The 18397-nt window shown below is 41.3% G+C and overlaps 1 protein-coding gene and 1 pseudogene across 2 annotated transcripts in view; one reads left to right on the plus strand and one right to left on the minus strand.

The window, feature by feature from the left end:
- Positions 1-18397, plus strand: part of GPR176 (G protein-coupled receptor 176) — a 97699-nt gene that overhangs the window by 33498 nt on the left and 45804 nt on the right. The gene's annotated exons all lie outside the window — the stretch shown is intronic.
- On the minus strand, positions 15979-16518 carry LOC138377037 (prostaglandin E synthase 3-like; annotated as a pseudogene).

Consider the following 18397-nt stretch of genomic DNA (forward strand, 5'->3'; position numbering starts at 1 on the left):
TGTAGCGCCCTCCTTCCTTGCTGCAAACGTAGCTGGTTATTCCATCAGTATTGATCCTAAGGCACCATTTCCAATTTATATGATTGCTTAAAAAATAAATGTTGACTAAATGAAAAATCTCTTCTATAGATGAGTTTTTGGTGATAGAACCAAGAATTTTCAAGTACTTCTTTCTCAAATATGTTCCACTCTTATGCTAATTGATATACATACTCTGCATTTCATTGATTTCACCTAACTGTAAAGCAAAATACAGGCCAGTGTACATATGTGATTGTATTAGTCATTCCTTTTCCATGTTGCATGCCATTGATATGTGATGTTCAATAGAGCCATTGATAATTTTGTTAGTACTTGCATAGTCTGGACATATTATTTGACGTTAACTTTGTGACTGGCTTTATTAGTTTCTTGGAAATAGAGTAATCTTTATCTATTTTGTCTGAGGAATGTATCTTTGTGTAATGCTTCAGTAGTTTTAGTCTCTTTTCTGTCCTTAGTGACAAAATGAGTCAATTTTGTACTGGAAAGCGTTATTTTGTACTTGTTTTGGAAAAACTTGGGAAGTTTAATAGGGAGGTTGCTATGCAATTTTTCAAATGCAGTTTGAAAATATTGTGAAACCTTTGACTGCTTCACGTTGCTCTTTGGTATGGGTTTGTGACAGAAACACACTGGCAAATGGAATAATTGTCCAGTGTATTCCTTGGCAGTTGCTGGGACCTCCTTCACTTGTGTGAAATCATCCCAGTTATGTATTCACGTTCTCTACTTGTACTCGATTAAGATTCACTGTTTATATTTAAAACATTACCATGAGGTTTAGTATTTTTGCCACTATTTTCATTATAAAGTTTATGCCATAATGAGCACTTCTGAACCATCCATTCATTTGTATGAACTGGGGATAAAATACATCAGTAGCAGTGAAAAATGCAAATTTTATTAACAAAGAGTAACACACAAAGATATTAAAATATGTTAGCAGGGGCCAGCTGCACCTAGTACTGCTTTTAAGAGTGTGGTGAGTGTGGTGATTATTAAGAACATAACAGATTGTTGTGAAAAATTCTAATCAGTTTTGCATTTCAAATGTTAAGGCTTATGGGACTAAAACAATTTCTCCCAAACTGCCAAATCCCCACTGGACCACTTGACTGATTGAATGCTTGAGAACTCTCTACTGTTAGGTCCTTTAATGACATAGTAGGTTATAAAGTCATGCCTTTTAATGGGAAGTTTCTAAATTTACCCATTCATTCATCAACATTAATTGAGTGCTAACTATATGTCAACCACTTGGTTAGATCAAATAATGAATAAGATGTAGTTGCTCCCCCTAGGGAGCCAGCTCATGGTCTATTGGGGAAGACAGAAATATAAACAAATAGTTATAATTCATTGTGCTAAGTGCAGTGCTGGAGACATGCCAGCGAGAGCGCAGCTTGGTACATGGAGATCACAGACAGTTCAGAGTGGCGGGAGCACAAATTATGATGTAGAGTGTCATGAAAGGTGAGGCTGGGGGGGTTGGGCAGAAGTCAGATCCCACAAAGCTGAACACGCCTGGTTAGGGAGCTTGGAGTTTGTCCTCTGGGCTGCAGGGAGCCATGGAGTGGTTTTAAACAGGAAGTGACAAGCACAGATTTATGTTTTAGTAAGATCATTTTGTGGGCTATGTGAAGGCTGGACTTGAAGGAGGCAAGCTTGGAAACAGGGAGACCAATTAGGAGGTTGTGAATTCTAGGTAAGATCTAATGAGGGCACAGACAAGGGCACGGCAGCAGGGGTGAGCAGATGGTGACAAGTTGAAGAAGTATAGGAGATAAAATTGACTTGGTGATTGACCAGATATTGGGTGGAGGTTGGGTTAAGGTGGAGTGAAGGACAATGTTTAGTTCTCTAGATTGGGTTTCTAGGGTGGTGCTGTCAACACAGAGAGGGAGAGTAAGTCCAGGAGAAGCAGGTAGGGGTGAAGTGTGTGTATGGGAATAAAGTATTAAGTTTGGTACATGTTGAATTTGTGGTACCTGTGGAATATCCAGTTAGAAGAATCTAAAACTCGAGCGTATAAATGTGGAAGTCATCAGAATGGGTGGTAGCTCAAACCCTGAGAGTGGATGAGTCCACTTGAGTGAGCATTTTAGAAAGCAGCTGGAAGAAGAGAGGTCCCATGAAGGAGACCTTGAAGGAATGGTCACGGAGGTGGGAGAGCTCTGGTATCCAGAGCAAAGGGAGCAGAGGGTTTCCAGGAGGGAGTGAGCAATGGCATCAAACACAACAGGGAAAGACCAATGTCCATTGGATGCAAAGAGGAATTCACGATGAGAGAGAGAGAACTGCTTCAAGAATGGTGGGCGTAGATTGCTATGGTTTTAAAATTGAGTGGAAGGTGAAAAATTGGAGAGTTAGTGAATTTCTTCCTTTTAAGCCGTTGTGTCAGAGCTTAAGATTTCCTAGCCAGAAGAATTTCTCAGTGCTGGGAAGGTTGAGGGTGTGGGTGAGTAAAGAAAAGGTCAAGTTCATTGGAATTGACAAGTGCAGGAGTTTTGGGTCTGGTTGCCCACATGACACTTTGAAATTATCCTACATAATGGCAAGGTCTGGCGAGGACAGAGGCTATGAGACAGGTGCTAAAATCTTCAGCAAATGAGAAGGAGTTGCCTGGAGGCGGGCAGGTTACAAAAAGAAAGAGGGAGTAAAAAGAGATGTAGCCAGATGACAGGAGCTTTACAGGAGCCAGGGTTTTATATAGATATGGAAGGGCCATGAATCAGATGTAGGAATGGGGAAGGAGGAATCTGATGACCCTGTTCCCAAGCCCAAAGTGGAGTGCATGGGAGACTGCACGGCATCCCCTGGGGAAGCAGGGCCCTTGGGTTTCAGTTAAGGCCCAAGGCTTCAGGGAATGGTCTGTGAAGTAGGCAGGATATTGCTAAGTGTTGTCCCTAATCATGGACCAGTTCCAGTGGGTATGGTGAGAGGCTGGAGAGGAACGAGAGTAAAGGAGAGCAGGGCCAGGGAAAGGCAGCCCTGAGCAGTGTGGGGATGAGAGGGCAAGAGTGTGCAGTTTGGGATAGATGCCCAGGTGTGATGTGTGGTGGGATTAACTAGCCTCGAGATTTCAATAGCTCTTTAGGATATAGTTGCTGTAGGGTTTCTACAGGCATCTAAAAATCCTCTGATGACCACTGATTGGTGCCAGTCAAGGATGAGTGGATCCTGGGAGCATGTTCTTTCAACATTACAGAATGAGGGTAGGTGGGCTTCCTTGAAGCAACTACTGTAATTGGTCCAGTTTTCAGCCTTGGCAACTGGACTTCAGTCCTAACTCAGCCTCTAACCTGCTCGATGGACTTGGGCACATCACTTAACCTTTTAAGGCCTCATTTTCTTCATTTTTTCTCATTTGTTCCCTAGTTTACTTCTATTACTTGTCTTGTTTATGGTGCCATTACAGTGTCATTACACCACTCAATGACCTCTCACTCTAATCTCCCCTGAGATGCACCACTGTTCAGGCCCAGCCACAAGCACATACATCCAGCAGTGCCTGCTTTCCTCTCACCCCATCTAGGACGTTCAGGAAGGACCATGTCCTCGGTGCCTAAACACGTACGGGTTTCTTGAATGTTCTGCTCTCTTGACTTCAAAGGATGGCCCTTTGGCCAACCAACCCTCCCTTGACTGTCATTTCTGGTCATTCACTTTTTTTGTCTCGTTCTCTTCCTTGGTATAACAGTGAACTTCCTCATCCAAAGAGCTTCAAAGTGGTTTCACAACTAAGGGCAGGGACCCTTGTACACTGGTATGAATGTAAATTAATTGGTACAAATGTATGGAAAACAGTATAGAGGTTCTTCAAAAAATTAAAAATAGAAATACCATATAACCCAGCAATCCACTTCTGGGTATATATCCAAAGGAAATGAAATCAGTGTCTCAAGGAGATACCTGCATTCCTATATGTTCATTGCAGCATTATTCACAATAGCCAAGATATGGAACCAACCTAAATGTCCACTGATGGATGAATGGATAAGGAAAATGTGCCTTCTCTCTTTCTCTCAAATATTATTCAGTCTTAAAAAAGAAGGGAATCCTGCCATTTTTGACAACATGGATGAACCTGGAGGGCATTATGCTAAGTGAAATAAGACAGTAACAAAGAGACAAATATTGTATGATCTCATTTATATGTGGAATCTAAAAACGTTGAACTCATAAAGCAGAGAGTAGAATGATGGTTGCTAGGGCTGGAGAATGGGAGAAATGGGGAGATGTTGGTCAAAGGATAAAAAGTTTCAGTTGTACAGGATGAATAGGTTCTGGGGATCTGATGTACAATGTGGTGATTATAGTTAATAATATTGTATTGTACACTTGAAATTTGCTAAGAGAGTAGATCTTAAATGTTCTCACCACACACACACACACACACACACACAAAGAGGAAACCATGTGGGGTGGGGGATATGTTAATTAGCTTGATTGTGGTAATCATTTCATAATGTACATGTATATCAAAACATCATATTGTGCACCTCAAATATATACAATTTTGATTTTCAATTATACCTCAAAAAAGCTGGGGAAAAAAAAAGAAGTGCTTATAGTGAAGGAAAATGTGACTGTGTCATTGTTTTGCACATCCCTATCAGGAAATACTGCATGTGTAATGAAAAGAGTGTGGAGTTGGGAGCAAGGAGGCCTGGGCTTAGCACACCTGTGGCCTAGTGGGAGTCATAGGTGGATGCTAATTTGATAAAGGGCAAGAAAATATTTAGAAAAGTATTTGCTCACATTTGATGGAACATCTGTTGTGTTTACATTTGGATTTGGGTGAGTCTGAGTGAATATGACAGTGACTGTGTTCAGGGTTCTGCCCTTGAACATGTGTGTGTAGCTGAGGATGGGAGAGAGGATAAATTCATTCTCCTCTTAGATGTTCTTCTCCATCTTGTTCTTATGTTTCCTGGCAACAGTGACTTTGGTAAAAACAGATCTCCCCAAGCCTAATGAGACAACAAGCTAAAGAATAAACAAAGGGAATATAAATAGCACTGGGGACCAACATGGATTTTCGTTAGGTGTTCTTAGAGCTGCTAGACTCAGTAATTGGGTCTATGAGACTTTTAATTGCTTTATTAAGAAAAATAGGATAAAATAAAATTGAAAAAATAAGGCGGCCAAGCTCTTTTTTTTTTTTTTTTTTGAGACAGAGTCTCACTTTGTTGCCCGGGCTAGAGTGAGTGCCATGGCGTCAGCCTAGCTCACAGCAACCTCAAACTCCTGGGCTCAAGCGATCCTACTGCCTCAGCCTCCCGAGTAGCTGGGACTACAGGCATGCGCCACCATGCCCGGCTAATTTTTTCTATATATATTTTAGTTATCCATATAATTTTTTTCTATTTTTAGTAGAGACGGGGTCTTGCTCTTGCTCAGGCTGGTCTCGAACTCCTGACCTTGAGCGATCCACCCACCTCGGCCTCCCAGAGTGCTAGGATTACAGGCGTGAGCCACCGCGCCCGGCCTCGGCCAAGCTCTTGAACTAGAAAGAAGTCTCTATTTTTGAGTTGAAGAAGTAAACTTTTCTCCCCCATGATTCTAAGACCACCTTGAGGGGACAGAAGATACTGTAGGCTCCCTGTTCTTAGAGCAGGTACCTGGACACTGTAAAAATTTCCCACCAGAAAATAAGCTAAGAAAAATGATCGTTTTCAAGAGATACCGGCTAGGCCATTCCATAATAGTAGGTATAGAAATTAAAATATAAACATTAACATAAACATCATTAACATTATACCTCTCATACTGGAAGTGGCAGAGCACCACTTTGAGAACTAGCTCGTACTGATCGTGTATTCAAGAAGATGAGAGACAAGGTGCATGTAAATCTAATTTTATTGGGCCCAAATTAACTGTGTACAATAGGGTGCTAGCAATGGGATCTCTTAAGTTCAAAGGGAGAAGAGAGTCCAGAAATTCTCCCTTAATGTAATGTGGCATCATTTATTTATTTTATATGGTTAATATTAATTTTAAATGTTTGTTAGTAGGACCAGCAAAGGGATTATATATATCTGAAACTTAAGCACTTATTTTATTCCATTTCCCAATTCTCTTCTTCTTTCTAAAGAGTTAAACTTTGGGAAAAATGTAAAATAAATTCAGGTATCTGCAAAAAACACACACCAGATAAATCAGATGATGACAGGTGATGGTAAGTGTGTGTGTAAGAAACTTCTTTGAGTTAAGCAAGATGATAATGAAACTATTTAAAATTTTTGTCATACTTCATGCTTTTACAAACATTTTCATGTTATCTACTTTTCTCAACAGACCCATTAGGTAAAGAGAATTGACATTATAACTCCATTTTTATATGTGAAGAAATTGAGTCGGGATTTGACAAAGCTCATAGAACTGAGTGGCAGCTTGGATGAGAATCTTGTTGCTGACTTTTGATCCAGTGGACTTCCTAATACTCTCTAGTGTCTATAAATATTTAGCATTGAAAAGCTCAATATTTATAAATGAGTAAACTTTGTTTGTATGTGAGAACATATGCATTTCTCCAGGAATGCTTTAAAATGTCAGCTCCAAGAGTGATATGAACATATTTGTCCATCTAGCGTGGATTCTGCAAAGACAAATATTTGTCTGAGAACACATCTAACCAAACAAATTATGGCTACCTTTGTAGTTGAAGAAATAGTTGAAATTGAAATTTGTATTGCCATGGTTATCTAAGATGTTTTCAGAGATGGTTGCTTTTACTTTTACCAGGCTCCAAAAGAGAGACAGTGGCTCCTATAATTAGGAATTTTAAAAGTACTAACTTTGATGGGTAGAAACAAAGCCACAGTCCCAAACAAAAGTGGATCAGCCCTTCTTGGCACCAACAGATGGCAGTATTGGTGGTGTGCTGGCTTCCATTTTCTGTTCTCTGTGGTAGACTTATGTTAGCTGGGCTTGTACTTAATTTTGGGGGGTTTTATGAACACTATTAACCTCATGTAATGTCTATGAAAGTGCTGATAAGAAGCAGCTTTCTATTACTCCAATTCTTCTTGGCTCTTAAGAAAGTAAATATGATAAAATTTGAAGTGACAACGATGATTTCTGTAAGTACGCAAGAGATGAATCATTTGACACCAGAATGTTTCTAAGGACAAACTACAAATCATGGAACACATGCAAACTACTGTCCCGATGCAGTTCACAATACATGGCAAGAATGAAGGAAAAGTGATTGAGGAAGTGGAATAACTTTGGAATTTGTTACTCCAGAAGGGTCAGTCACTATCAAAAATAGATGCCACTTAGCCTAATATTAATTTAGGAGACGGTGAGGGGAAGGTTTGTTCTGGTGAAAGTAGATGGTTTCAGAGGATTTAGGATTGTCCTCATCAGCAAATCACACTTGAGGAGTCACTGGTGATCCCGATGTAACTCCTGAGGGGTTGTCAACTCTTGGGGCGAGGGGTCACTGAGGAGGGGGTTTGTTACTCATTACTACAGGTTTGTTTTGGAAGAAGATGCCCAATTCTAAGGGAAATCAATGAAAAGAGGAGGAAGATGACTGATGTTGAAGCTCTGAAGTATCATCACCCACCTATTTGGTGGAAACACATATAGAGGCTACAAACTGAAGTCACTTGGGACTTAGGAATGGCTTCTTGATAACTAACCTTTATACAATAAATTTCAAGCTCCTCATGTTGTTACATTTTAGGAAAAAACCTGTTGATTGCATAGATTTCATTTTGCCCAGTAATTTTAACTTCTGCCCTTGAAAACGTTTAATCAGAAACACTAACGGGGAAAATTTTGTCACTTTGAATTTCACCATCTGGCTGTGTGCTTTTCTGCTTGGTAATAAATATGTGTTTAATGGATAGATTGGCCAACAGGAGAACCAAAAAGAGAATAAGATGAAAAGTAAATGACCTGAACGGCAATCGTGGGGGTTGGCGGGCTGCCGGTGGTGGTGCAGGTGCAGGGAACACACAGGTGTCAGAGCCTCCCACTTGGTTGGTGTCCTGGGAGGCCACTTCATCTTCCACTGAATATCATCCGTTAATGAGAAAAACTTTAGCCCATGGCTGGTTAGCTTCTCATAGAATGGAGTGCCAATGTATGAGCCAAGGTCACCCATGAGATTCCCAGACTTAGCAGCTCTGCATTTGCTGCAGCCAGTCTTAGAGCGTTCAGTCCTATTCCATCCTCTTGGCCTGCAACATCCTTACCTGCAGACCCCTGGGCCCGAAATCTTTTAGTTTTATTTGATTTCTCTCTCTTCCCCATTCCCAAATCTAATCTGCCACCAAGTCCAATTGAGTCTAGCCCTGATATGTTTCCTGTATCACCTGCCACTGCCCAGACCTTGTCACTTCAGAAACAGTGTAGTAAAAACTTGGGCTTAGGAGCCAGACCTGATTTAGGAACCTGTTCCAGCCACCCACTAGCTTTATGACCTTGGACAAGCTGCTTAGCTTCTCTAAGCCTTCGTTTTCTCAGGCAGAAAATGAAGTTAATAATAGTACCTACCTTGTGAGGTTGTCTTGAAGATTAAATAAGACAATACAAGCAAAGTGCTTAGTGTTTAATAAGTGTCATCTATCAGAACCTGCATTATTTTAATGGACTCCTGTTTTTCACTTCTGAAATCTTTTGCTTCTACAAACCATTTTTCTACTGCTGTCACAGTCACTTTCTTAAAGCACTGTTTAGATTCTGTTACTCTCCTGATTACACACACACACACACACACACACACACACCCCCCACAATAGCAGCAGCAACACCACCCACCACAATGAAAGTCCTTTCTGGCATCTCATTCCCTATAGGATAAAATTGGCCGATTATGATCTCTTACAGGGTCCCATCCTGCCTTTCCACCTTGTGCCCTGTTGTGCCCAGTTGTCAGCCTGCGCTCCTCGTCTCACACTCCTCAACCTCTCTGCACACATCATGCATGTTTCGCTTTTTCCTCACCTTTGTATTCTCCTCCCATTTGGAAGGAATAATCCCATCCGCCCTCACCCACTCATTCTTCAAGGCACCAAGTCAGACTTCCTATCTTCTCCTTTCCCCCACGATACTGTTTGTATCTCTATTATACAACTTACTTCTTCCTGCCTTAAAAGAGTTCATTGAGTTTTCGCCACCAGCATATCCTAACCTTGGGAATGTACAGAACTTATTTTAGGAATCTTTGTATTCTCCATAGAGCCTAACTCAGTGGGTTGCATATTTGCAAGGGCTCAGGAAATAAATGCTGAAATGGATAAAATAATTATAGCTTCATTAGCCTTTGCCCATTTAACAGCAGTCTCATTTGCTAATCCAAGGCTTATTTCTGAATCTTTCCATTTTAGCTTTTAGGTCACTCAGTAGGGATCAGTACATGGCATGTTGTTGACATTGGATGAATGTATGTGCTTTGAATTCAAAGCCTGATTGGTTAGATTCCCAGGCAGTTTGACTTTTTTGGTTGCCAGGAAATCATGTAATAAAAACGTGTTACTCCAGCAGTCATTGGTCACCTGAATGGGTGGGAAAAAATTTGTGCAGATACTCTTGAGATGAAGGGAGAGGACTTTGAGTTCATTCGGGGAAGGGGAAAGGGTTTTGAAGCATTTATCCATGCAGCGGTGAGGAACCAAAGCAGAGTGTTAGGTAAAGGGGCAGGAGTCCAGGTGACAACCGAGGAAGGCAGCTTTAGCAGGTGGTGGGCCCTGCCTGTTGTGCACTGGGACTGTTAAAGGCAGTGAGCCCTGCCCTAGGGGAGGGAGGCTGTGCTATAATTCACTCTGCAGAAACAGTTTGCAATGAAATATACTCCTAAGTCTTCACTCTCCACCTTGCCCTGTGTGATAAGAGATAGGAGGATATTAACAAACAATGGTTTATTCGTCCCCACTTTTTCTGTATAGACTCTTTGATATCATGCCAGATTGGCACCTCAAAAGAAACATCTCAAAAGGTTAGCTTTTGACTGCTCTATTAGACTCCTAAGTTAATGTTCTTCATCTATTGTGGGCCACTGGCCTGTGAGGATATGATCCAAGTTGTGGACCCATTCCTTAGTTAAATGCACATGTTTATGGGTGCTCTTAAGATTTTCATATAACTTCACATAGTTTAGTTTATTGACCCTCCCAGAGTCTATTCATGTAACTCCCTGTCCAAATTCTATGCTTGCCAACTGTATTAGTTTTCTATTACTGCGTAACAACTTATCACAAACTTAGTGGCATAAAACAACACAAATTTACTATCTCACAATTCCCATGGGCCAGGATTCTGGTATGGGCTTAGCTGGGTCCTCTGCTCAGAGTCTCACCAGGCTGAAATCAAAGTGGCAGCTGGGGCTGTGATCTCATCTGAGGCCACCACACCTGAGGTTTTCTCCCAAGCTCATTCAGGTTGTTGGCAGAATTTATTTCCTTGCAGTTCTAGGATGGGGTCCTTGTTTTCTTGCTGGCTATTACCTGGGAGTCACCTCAGCTCCTAGAAACCTACCCTCAGGTAGTAGTGGCAGGGCCCTCTCATAACCTGGCACCTTACTTCAAAGTCAGCAGGAGAATTTCAGTCCAGTTTGCTCTGACAGAGTCTTGTGAAGTCAAGGGAGTGACACTTCATAATATTCACAGGTCCCACCCACTGTCAAGGGGAGAGGGTTATACGGGTACGTAGACCAGGGGTTGGGAATCTTGGGGGCCATCTTAGACTTATGCCTACCATACCAGCTCTCCAATAGGTTAGTTTTATGGCTTTCATGTTATGATACACTGATAAGTTGAGATAAATTGTGAGACGTCACAAATAATATATTATCAATAAGGTACTGGATTTACCATTTTCTTCTAATAAGAGGAGATTCATGTCATCTCTGACATAATGTCACTCCCCTGCACTGACTCTTGAAAGGAATAGAAATGGATGGATGTCCTTTAGCACCCTGTAGTAGGTTGAGTAGTGGCCCCCATGATACTCACATCCTAATTCCTGGAACCTGTGGGTTACTTTATATGGCAAAAGGGATTTTGAAGATGTGATTAAATTAAGGATTTTGAGATGGAGGGATTTTCCTGAATTATTTGGGGGGGGACCCTAAATGTAATCACATAAATGTTCTTATGAGAGAGGCGGAGGGAGATCTGACTACAGAAGGAGGAGCTGTGACAGTGGAAGCAGGAGGTTGGAATGACATGAGGAAGGGGTCACGAGCCAGAGCATGCAGGTGACCTTCAGCAGCTCAGATGGCAAGGAGGCAGGCTCTCCCCTGAAGCTTCCAAAGGAACCCACCCTGCTGACATCTTCAGAACTGGGAGAGAATGAATTTGTGTTGTTTTAAGCCACTACATCTATTGTAACTTGTTACAGCAGTCCTTAATAACTTATTACCCCTTAATAACTGCACATAATTCTAGATGTACCAGTGGGACATTATCACCCCACATCTATGATGTTGATTTTTTCTTTTTTTTGCAATGCACTGAGACTATTTGGGGCTAACGTTGGAAAAGGTCAAACTAGATGGGGAGTATCTCTAAGGATCAAATGTGATTGGGGTAAAGGATTAATATTGTGCTATTGCAGGGAGGCAGCAGGCCTTTGAACAAGAGTTCAAAAGAAATAACAGAAATGAAGATGAAGGGAAGAGAGAAGAAAAAAAATGAGACACCAGGAAGTACAATTTGGCTGTAAATTGTACCTCTTGTAAAATGCTCTGTAGACAGCTCGTGACAGGTGGCTTCTGTTTGGGACGATTGATGGCTCAGGGCTGGATCTCTGGGACCTGCCAGAGGTCGACATCGTGACAGAGCTGTTCCCTCTCCACAGCTCGGCAGAGGTGCCACCTGAGCGGTTTGCTGCTGCCTCTCATGGCTTCGACTGCTGTGTCTTGGACTCCAGATCCAAGAAGCTCCACTCTCCTTTGAAAACAATCCTATGAGGAAAAGATACAGAGTATTTTTTATTTCACCAAACCTAAGTACTTTTCAAAATAGTCATGATGGAATCTTTTGGAAAGTATAATTATGAAGCCTGAAACTGCAAAATAACAAGCTCACCAAAGGGTTCTTTCCCTTTTTTGCCCCCAGAATAAACAGTTGTAGGGAATGAATGGCAGTGCTGCTACTTGGACAGAATGCAAAGGGGAATGAGTGTGCACAGTGTTTGTGGAACCTTAGATGCCTCAGAAAACGCTTTGCGGGGGCTCAGGTGTTTATTTGGGGAACTTCAGTAGCAAGCCCGTTCCCCATGTCCAGTGACCTCAGACCCTTTTACGAAGCTGGACCTGTTACCTTGTTGAAGACAGGTGATTCAGGTGAAGGTCAAGTGTCTGGACAGGGAGGACCCTGGCCTGGCTCTTGCTCCTTCCTGCGGGCACAGGCACCGTCCAGGCAGCCCCGCGCTCCATGTGGTGCGCTGCAGGGAGGACTGGCAGCTGATGGGCTACTGAGAGTTGGGTCTATCCCCACGTTTAATTGTAACTGCTGGGTTAATGGGCTAATGTTAGCACTAATTAAAGATGTCTGTCTTAAATAAAGCCTTTTTCTTGAGAGTTCTTAAAAATCCAATTAAAAAAACCACAGCAAGCCTTTTGGAAAAGTAGTTTTTAAAATTACCGCGTGCATAAAGCCTTACTCTGTCTTTGAGTGACCTCCTTGACTGCCCTACTTACAATGCTTAGCAATGTGCCAGTTCTGGGGAAGTGCCTGAGTTGCTAATTCCTACTTTGTATCTCACTTGTATGTCCTACTAAAATCTTCTGACCCCTCCCTTCTGCCCTGCTTTTACTTAGAAGCTCCTCTGTACCCACGGTTGACATTGGGGGCCTGCTTGTTCATAGGCTGGTTTATGGGCTGTCTTTGCTGAGACAAACCACCCTAAGCCTGTGTTCTGATTACTTCACTGATCACTCCCAACCAACAGTCAAATTTGTCAAAAAGTGACAAAGACTCTGAGAGCCTGAAGAAACCAATTGGTAAGTGGCTGTTCATCATCCCAAACATTTTCTGCTGGTAGCTTCCCACTCCAACTTTCTCCTTGGGTCTGTGTAAACCTGAATTCATTAATTCCCTGTGCCCTTTGCACTTAGCCATCTCTTATGGAGGGTAGAAGGTCCTCCCAGCCCCACCCCACTTCTCTAGAGAGATGTCATTTATTGACTCAGGGGGTGGCATCATGACCTAGGTTTTGGTTGAATCAACCTGAGTAAATAGTAATAGCTAAAATTTGGTTAATATTAAGCTTGGAAGAGACTTCAAAAGTCATGCAAAATCTTGCCCTCCCCTGCCCCCAACTGTCTCCTATTCCAGAAAGACTTGAGCCCAAATGCAGCAGTTCCCTTCACTCATCCTAGACGGCTCTGAGCTGTCTAGGTGGTGGTCAGGATGCTCCAGGCTCCTCCTGTCTTAGCTCTAATTCCACTTTGCACATGACTGTTCCCTCCTGTCAATTCGACCTCATAAATATGCCTCCAGGATCTGTTCTCTCTCCACTGCTTAGTCATCTCTCAAGTAGGGGTGCTAACTAGGTTTCTGTCCCTGCTGTCCCCTTCTCCTCCAGCCCTTCTGAAATCCCTAGCTGATGGTTTCACTCAGCTGCCTAAAATCCTCCCTCCACCTTGCGTAGTAGACTTCAGGATGAAGTTCAAATTCTGAGGCCTTTGAGACCTTTTCTAGCTGGCCCACCTCTCACCTAGCTCTGGCCGGCTGTGACTCTGGCCAGTCTCCTAGCGACCATGCATTTCCAGACCTCCCCACCTTTGCATGTGCTGACACACTCAGCAGAGGCCCCTCCTCTGCTGAACTCATTCGCAGCCTCCACATTTGGAGCCGGAGGCCCCAGCTCGAGTCCAGTGCCCCTTTTTTGCAGTCCCATTGCACCTTGTAGCAGAGCCCTTAAATCACACACAGTGGTGTGCTGGTGGTAGGGGCACTCGGCTTTGTCCCCCACCAGATGCCTACCCATATATTATAGGACCGACTGCAGTCAGCCAGCATGAACACCTGCAAATAAGTTTTGCACTTTATATCTTCCCCTTAGGACATCATCTGCTGCTCTCCTGTTTTCTCAGAGTAAGAACCATCTTCCTAAAATTAATCCTTTCCCTGGATTCTGGACTCCTCGTGACTGTGTTCCACATGTTATTTATACCTCATGTGTGTTCTCTTTCTCCTCTCTGCCCCGCCCATACTTCTGTCCTTTCCATCTCTCCGTGTCCCTCGCCTAGTCCTGCTGCTCCTTCTCATTCCCTCGGCTTTAAAACATGGGCGCCGCTACCCACTGCGCTTCCCTGCTTTGTAATGCTTTACAATCTGACTTCTGCACTTTCCACCTTCCTCAAATGTTTCAATTATTTATTTCTTTACACGTTTATGGCATCATTGAAAATAGTACATTTTTGAAAAATAAAATGTTTTCAGAATCAGAATCACAGTTCTGATTTGATAGTTCTATTTTATATTTTTTCTTTTTCTCTTTCTCAGAATATTTTGGTTCGTAAAACATTAATATGCTCACTTTTTTATCCTATGATATACTTAAATTCATTTCAAAATTACTACTAACAAAAACCTACTAGTGAAGTTTGAGATTTCTTGTGGTTCTTTTTGTCTTTAGACTATATATGGACAAGGATGTACAGAGTAGTGTGTCCAAAAAAGTTCCTTGAAGTTATTCTTTCCCTGTGTGGTCATGCTATTAATTTGAGACATGATTACATTTACTTGTTTCTGTTTTATTAGATTATAGGGTTTGTTTCCCCTTTTTAATTTAATGTTAGTTAAATATGTTAAACATTTACCTGATTCAAAATTGAGAAATACATAAGGAAGGATAATTAGAAAAGCCCATCCCTGTCCTTTCCACATCATGCCTCTCCACTTCTTTCTTTCTGTTTTTTAGGTGGACAACACATTCAGTTCATTTCCATCAAATCATAACACTTTCTTTTCCATCTGCTGCAAAGTGCATCTACAATTTTTTTTTATTACAGATCCACTTTACAAAGTTTTCCTGTGACATTATGGCATGCCTCTTTTTCAAACAGAGGAATAATCCCAAATTCTTCCTCAAATAAAAATAAAAACTGCATTCCAATAAGTGGTAAAATACATGAAATTACAGTAAGCCAGACACTTAAAAGGACACCTGAGGAGTCTTCCAGCAGTTTATTAGAAAGAATATAAACATTTAAAAAAATCCTCACTGCCATGAACATAAATTGAGGTTTTCAGCCCTGGTATAAACTGAATCAAAAGAAAAGAAATAAAAAAATCCAATAGTATATTAAGATTTTTTTTACTCATTTGCCATACTGACAGTGCAAATACAAATGCGGTCTAAATGTACAGATTATCAAGTAACAATGTACAGCTTTCTTCATTCTCCATGCTGCTAAGAGATGTAAAAGCTTAAGGGCCAAATAATACCAAATGTATAGGCTTCAAAAACCATCTAAGTTCGGACATGCACCAGCTGTAGTAGCTAAGATATATCTGGAAACTGACAAGTGATCACTTACATACAATAATGAGGAGTAAATATTTTGAAAAATAAATGTTAGTGGAACAACCTTGGAAGAGACACCAGAGGAGCAGCTGGTTACCAGTTTAAGGTGTTAGCCACTTTTGAGTCCATGTTCTAAAAATCTAAAATTTAGTTATCTTTCCCTAAGCTGAGAAATTCCTATCATGTTGGTATCTATGTTATGAAGAAAAGGAGACTTAGGTGAAACATTTTTATTTATCACAACCACTGTATCAATTGCCCAGGATCTCAACAGCTGCACAGAAGTCTCAGAAATGTTAATGCATAAAGTTATTGCCTTAGTGGATTAAAATTGCCCCATGCAGTGTTATGTATCTACCCTTAGTGAAGCCTTTAACAAGCAAACAGTTTGAAAAATGGGTTAAAGGAGGCCAATACAGCTTCTGCCTTTACAGCTATCAACTCAGGAATTCTCTCCATTAGGAAATCTTGGAGAGAAGTTACTTGTCTTTCTCAAAATCCGAGTGACGACAATATTTCTTACTCCAGATCTGGCATTTTTTCATCATCGCTGTCTTGTGAATCATCATCTGCTCCATCCACTTCTGGTAAATCCACATGCTCATCACCACCCACATTGTTCACTGTCTCAGAGAAACCGTCAAAATTAGACATGTCTTCATCTGAATCATGTTCCCAGTCTTTGCCATGATTGAAGTCCACACTAAGTCAGTTAAGCTTTGCCCTTTCTTGTGTTAAACTTGGCCGTGACTGGCCAGATTCTCCTTTTCGTAGACAGCGTAAAATTGATCTGTCTGTTCTTGTATACTTGGAATCATTTGGATCAGCACAGTGAAGAAGATCAATTTCATTTAAATGTTTAAAATGATCACTTCCTCCAAGACAACTGAATGTAAGTTTGGATTTTTCAAAATTTACATTAACATTTTTACTGTCTTCACAAAATTCAAAGAAGACGGACCACTTTGCAGAAGCAGGCTGCATTGTGAATGGGCAGGGGGCAGGCAGGCTTCTCTGGCTGCCTGCTAAGGAGCCGGCTCCTCTATCTCCCTGGCCTGGGCCTCTTGTTGCTGTGCTCAGGGTCCAGGGGTAGCAGCAACCGGCTGTACCTGAATGCACCATGCTGAGTGGCTCCTCCGGTTGGGGAGAAGAGGAAAATGTAGGAAAAAGGGCGCAAGGATGGAGAATGCCCCTCCACTTCTTATAAATATTCATTTTCATAAGTTTTGCTTTATCCTTCTAGTATTTCTTTTGCAAATATGTAGCATATACATTTTTATTTTCCATCTTTTCTTATACAAAAGATAGCATACTCTATATACTCTTCTATGCTTTGCTTTTTCATTTAACAATATATCTTGGAAGAAATCCATTCATATCTACTTACAGAGCTCTCTCTCTTCCCTTTTTATGATTCACAGAACTCCACTGTGTGAACATAATTTATTTAACTGGTTCCGTATTGGTGGACATTTATTTTGTTTCCAGTCTTTTACTATTACAAGTAATGCTGCAAGGAGTGACTGTTTCATTTGTTGTTTTATATTTGTAGAAGTGTATCTTCTGAGGGGATGGGGGTATGCCTACACAATGAGTGCATTGCGCACCGTTTGGGGAGTCGTAACACTTGAAGGTGCTGACTCGGGAAAGGGGGGGTGGGGAAAAAATATGAAACTATTGTTTTTAACTTGCAAAAAAAAAAAAAAAAAGAAGTGTATCTTCTGGATAGATTCATAGAAGTGGGATTGCTGGGTCACAGGGTAAATGCATATGTAATTTTGTTAGATGTTGCCAATACATATGTAAATTTGTTAGATATTCCTTCCATAGGGTGTAAAGCAATTGGTGGCAGCTGGCATTTTGATACTGCCCTTTTGATGTGTTGACATTTAAGTAATGATCTATCAAATTTTCAACTGTAAAAAAGTATTGTCAATGAATGTGTGAAACACACATTTATTGGTTCATCTGAGCCTTATTCCATCGCTGATCCCCATGGTGGAGAGATCAGGAGGAAGGGGCCTCATGGTGGGTGGAGGTGAGAAAGGGGGTCAAATCAGGTGGTGTCTGGCAGGAAACCACCCTGTGTAATACAGAGTCACAAGTTTACCACGCTTGTTCACCCCAGTAGGGGTTGTTGTGTATACCCGCTTATTTCCCGAGACTTCAAAGAATACTTGAGGTAAAGAATATTTGGACTGTGACATGAGCCTATATTCTCAACACCACACTGCAGTGGTAATCTGACTCTCAGTAATACGCATACCTCATATTCAATATATAGTCATGCCTCGATTAACGATGGGGATACATTCTGAGAAATGTGTCCTGAGGTGATTTTGTCATTGTGGGAACATCACAGAGTGCACTTACACAAACCTAGATGGTGTAGCCTCCTGCACACCTAGGCTAGATGGTGTAGCCTATTGCTCCTGGGCTAAAAAAACCTATACAGCATGTTACTGTATTGACTACTGTAGGCAATCGGAACACAATGGTAAGTATTTATATATCTAAACATATCTAAAGATAGAAAAGGTACAGTAAAATACGGTATAAAAGATTTAAAGCTGGCACACCTGTATAAGACATTTACCATAAATGGAGCTTGCAGGACTGGAAGCTGCTGTGGGTGAGTCAGTGAGAGGCGAGTAGATGCACTACCGCAGACTTTATAAATACTGTACACTTGGGCTGCGCTAAATTTATCAAAAAAATAGTTTTCTTTATTTAATAATAAATTAACCATAGCTTACTGTAACTTTTTCACTTTATAAACTTTTAATTTTTTAACTTTCTTGTAATAACACATAGCTTAAAATACAAACACGTATAGCTATACAAAAATATTTTCATTCTTTTA

Source organism: Eulemur rufifrons, chromosome 2, assembly GCF_041146395.1.
Source record: "Eulemur rufifrons isolate Redbay chromosome 2, OSU_ERuf_1, whole genome shotgun sequence".
Taxonomy (NCBI): Eukaryota; Metazoa; Chordata; class Mammalia; order Primates; family Lemuridae; genus Eulemur; species Eulemur rufifrons.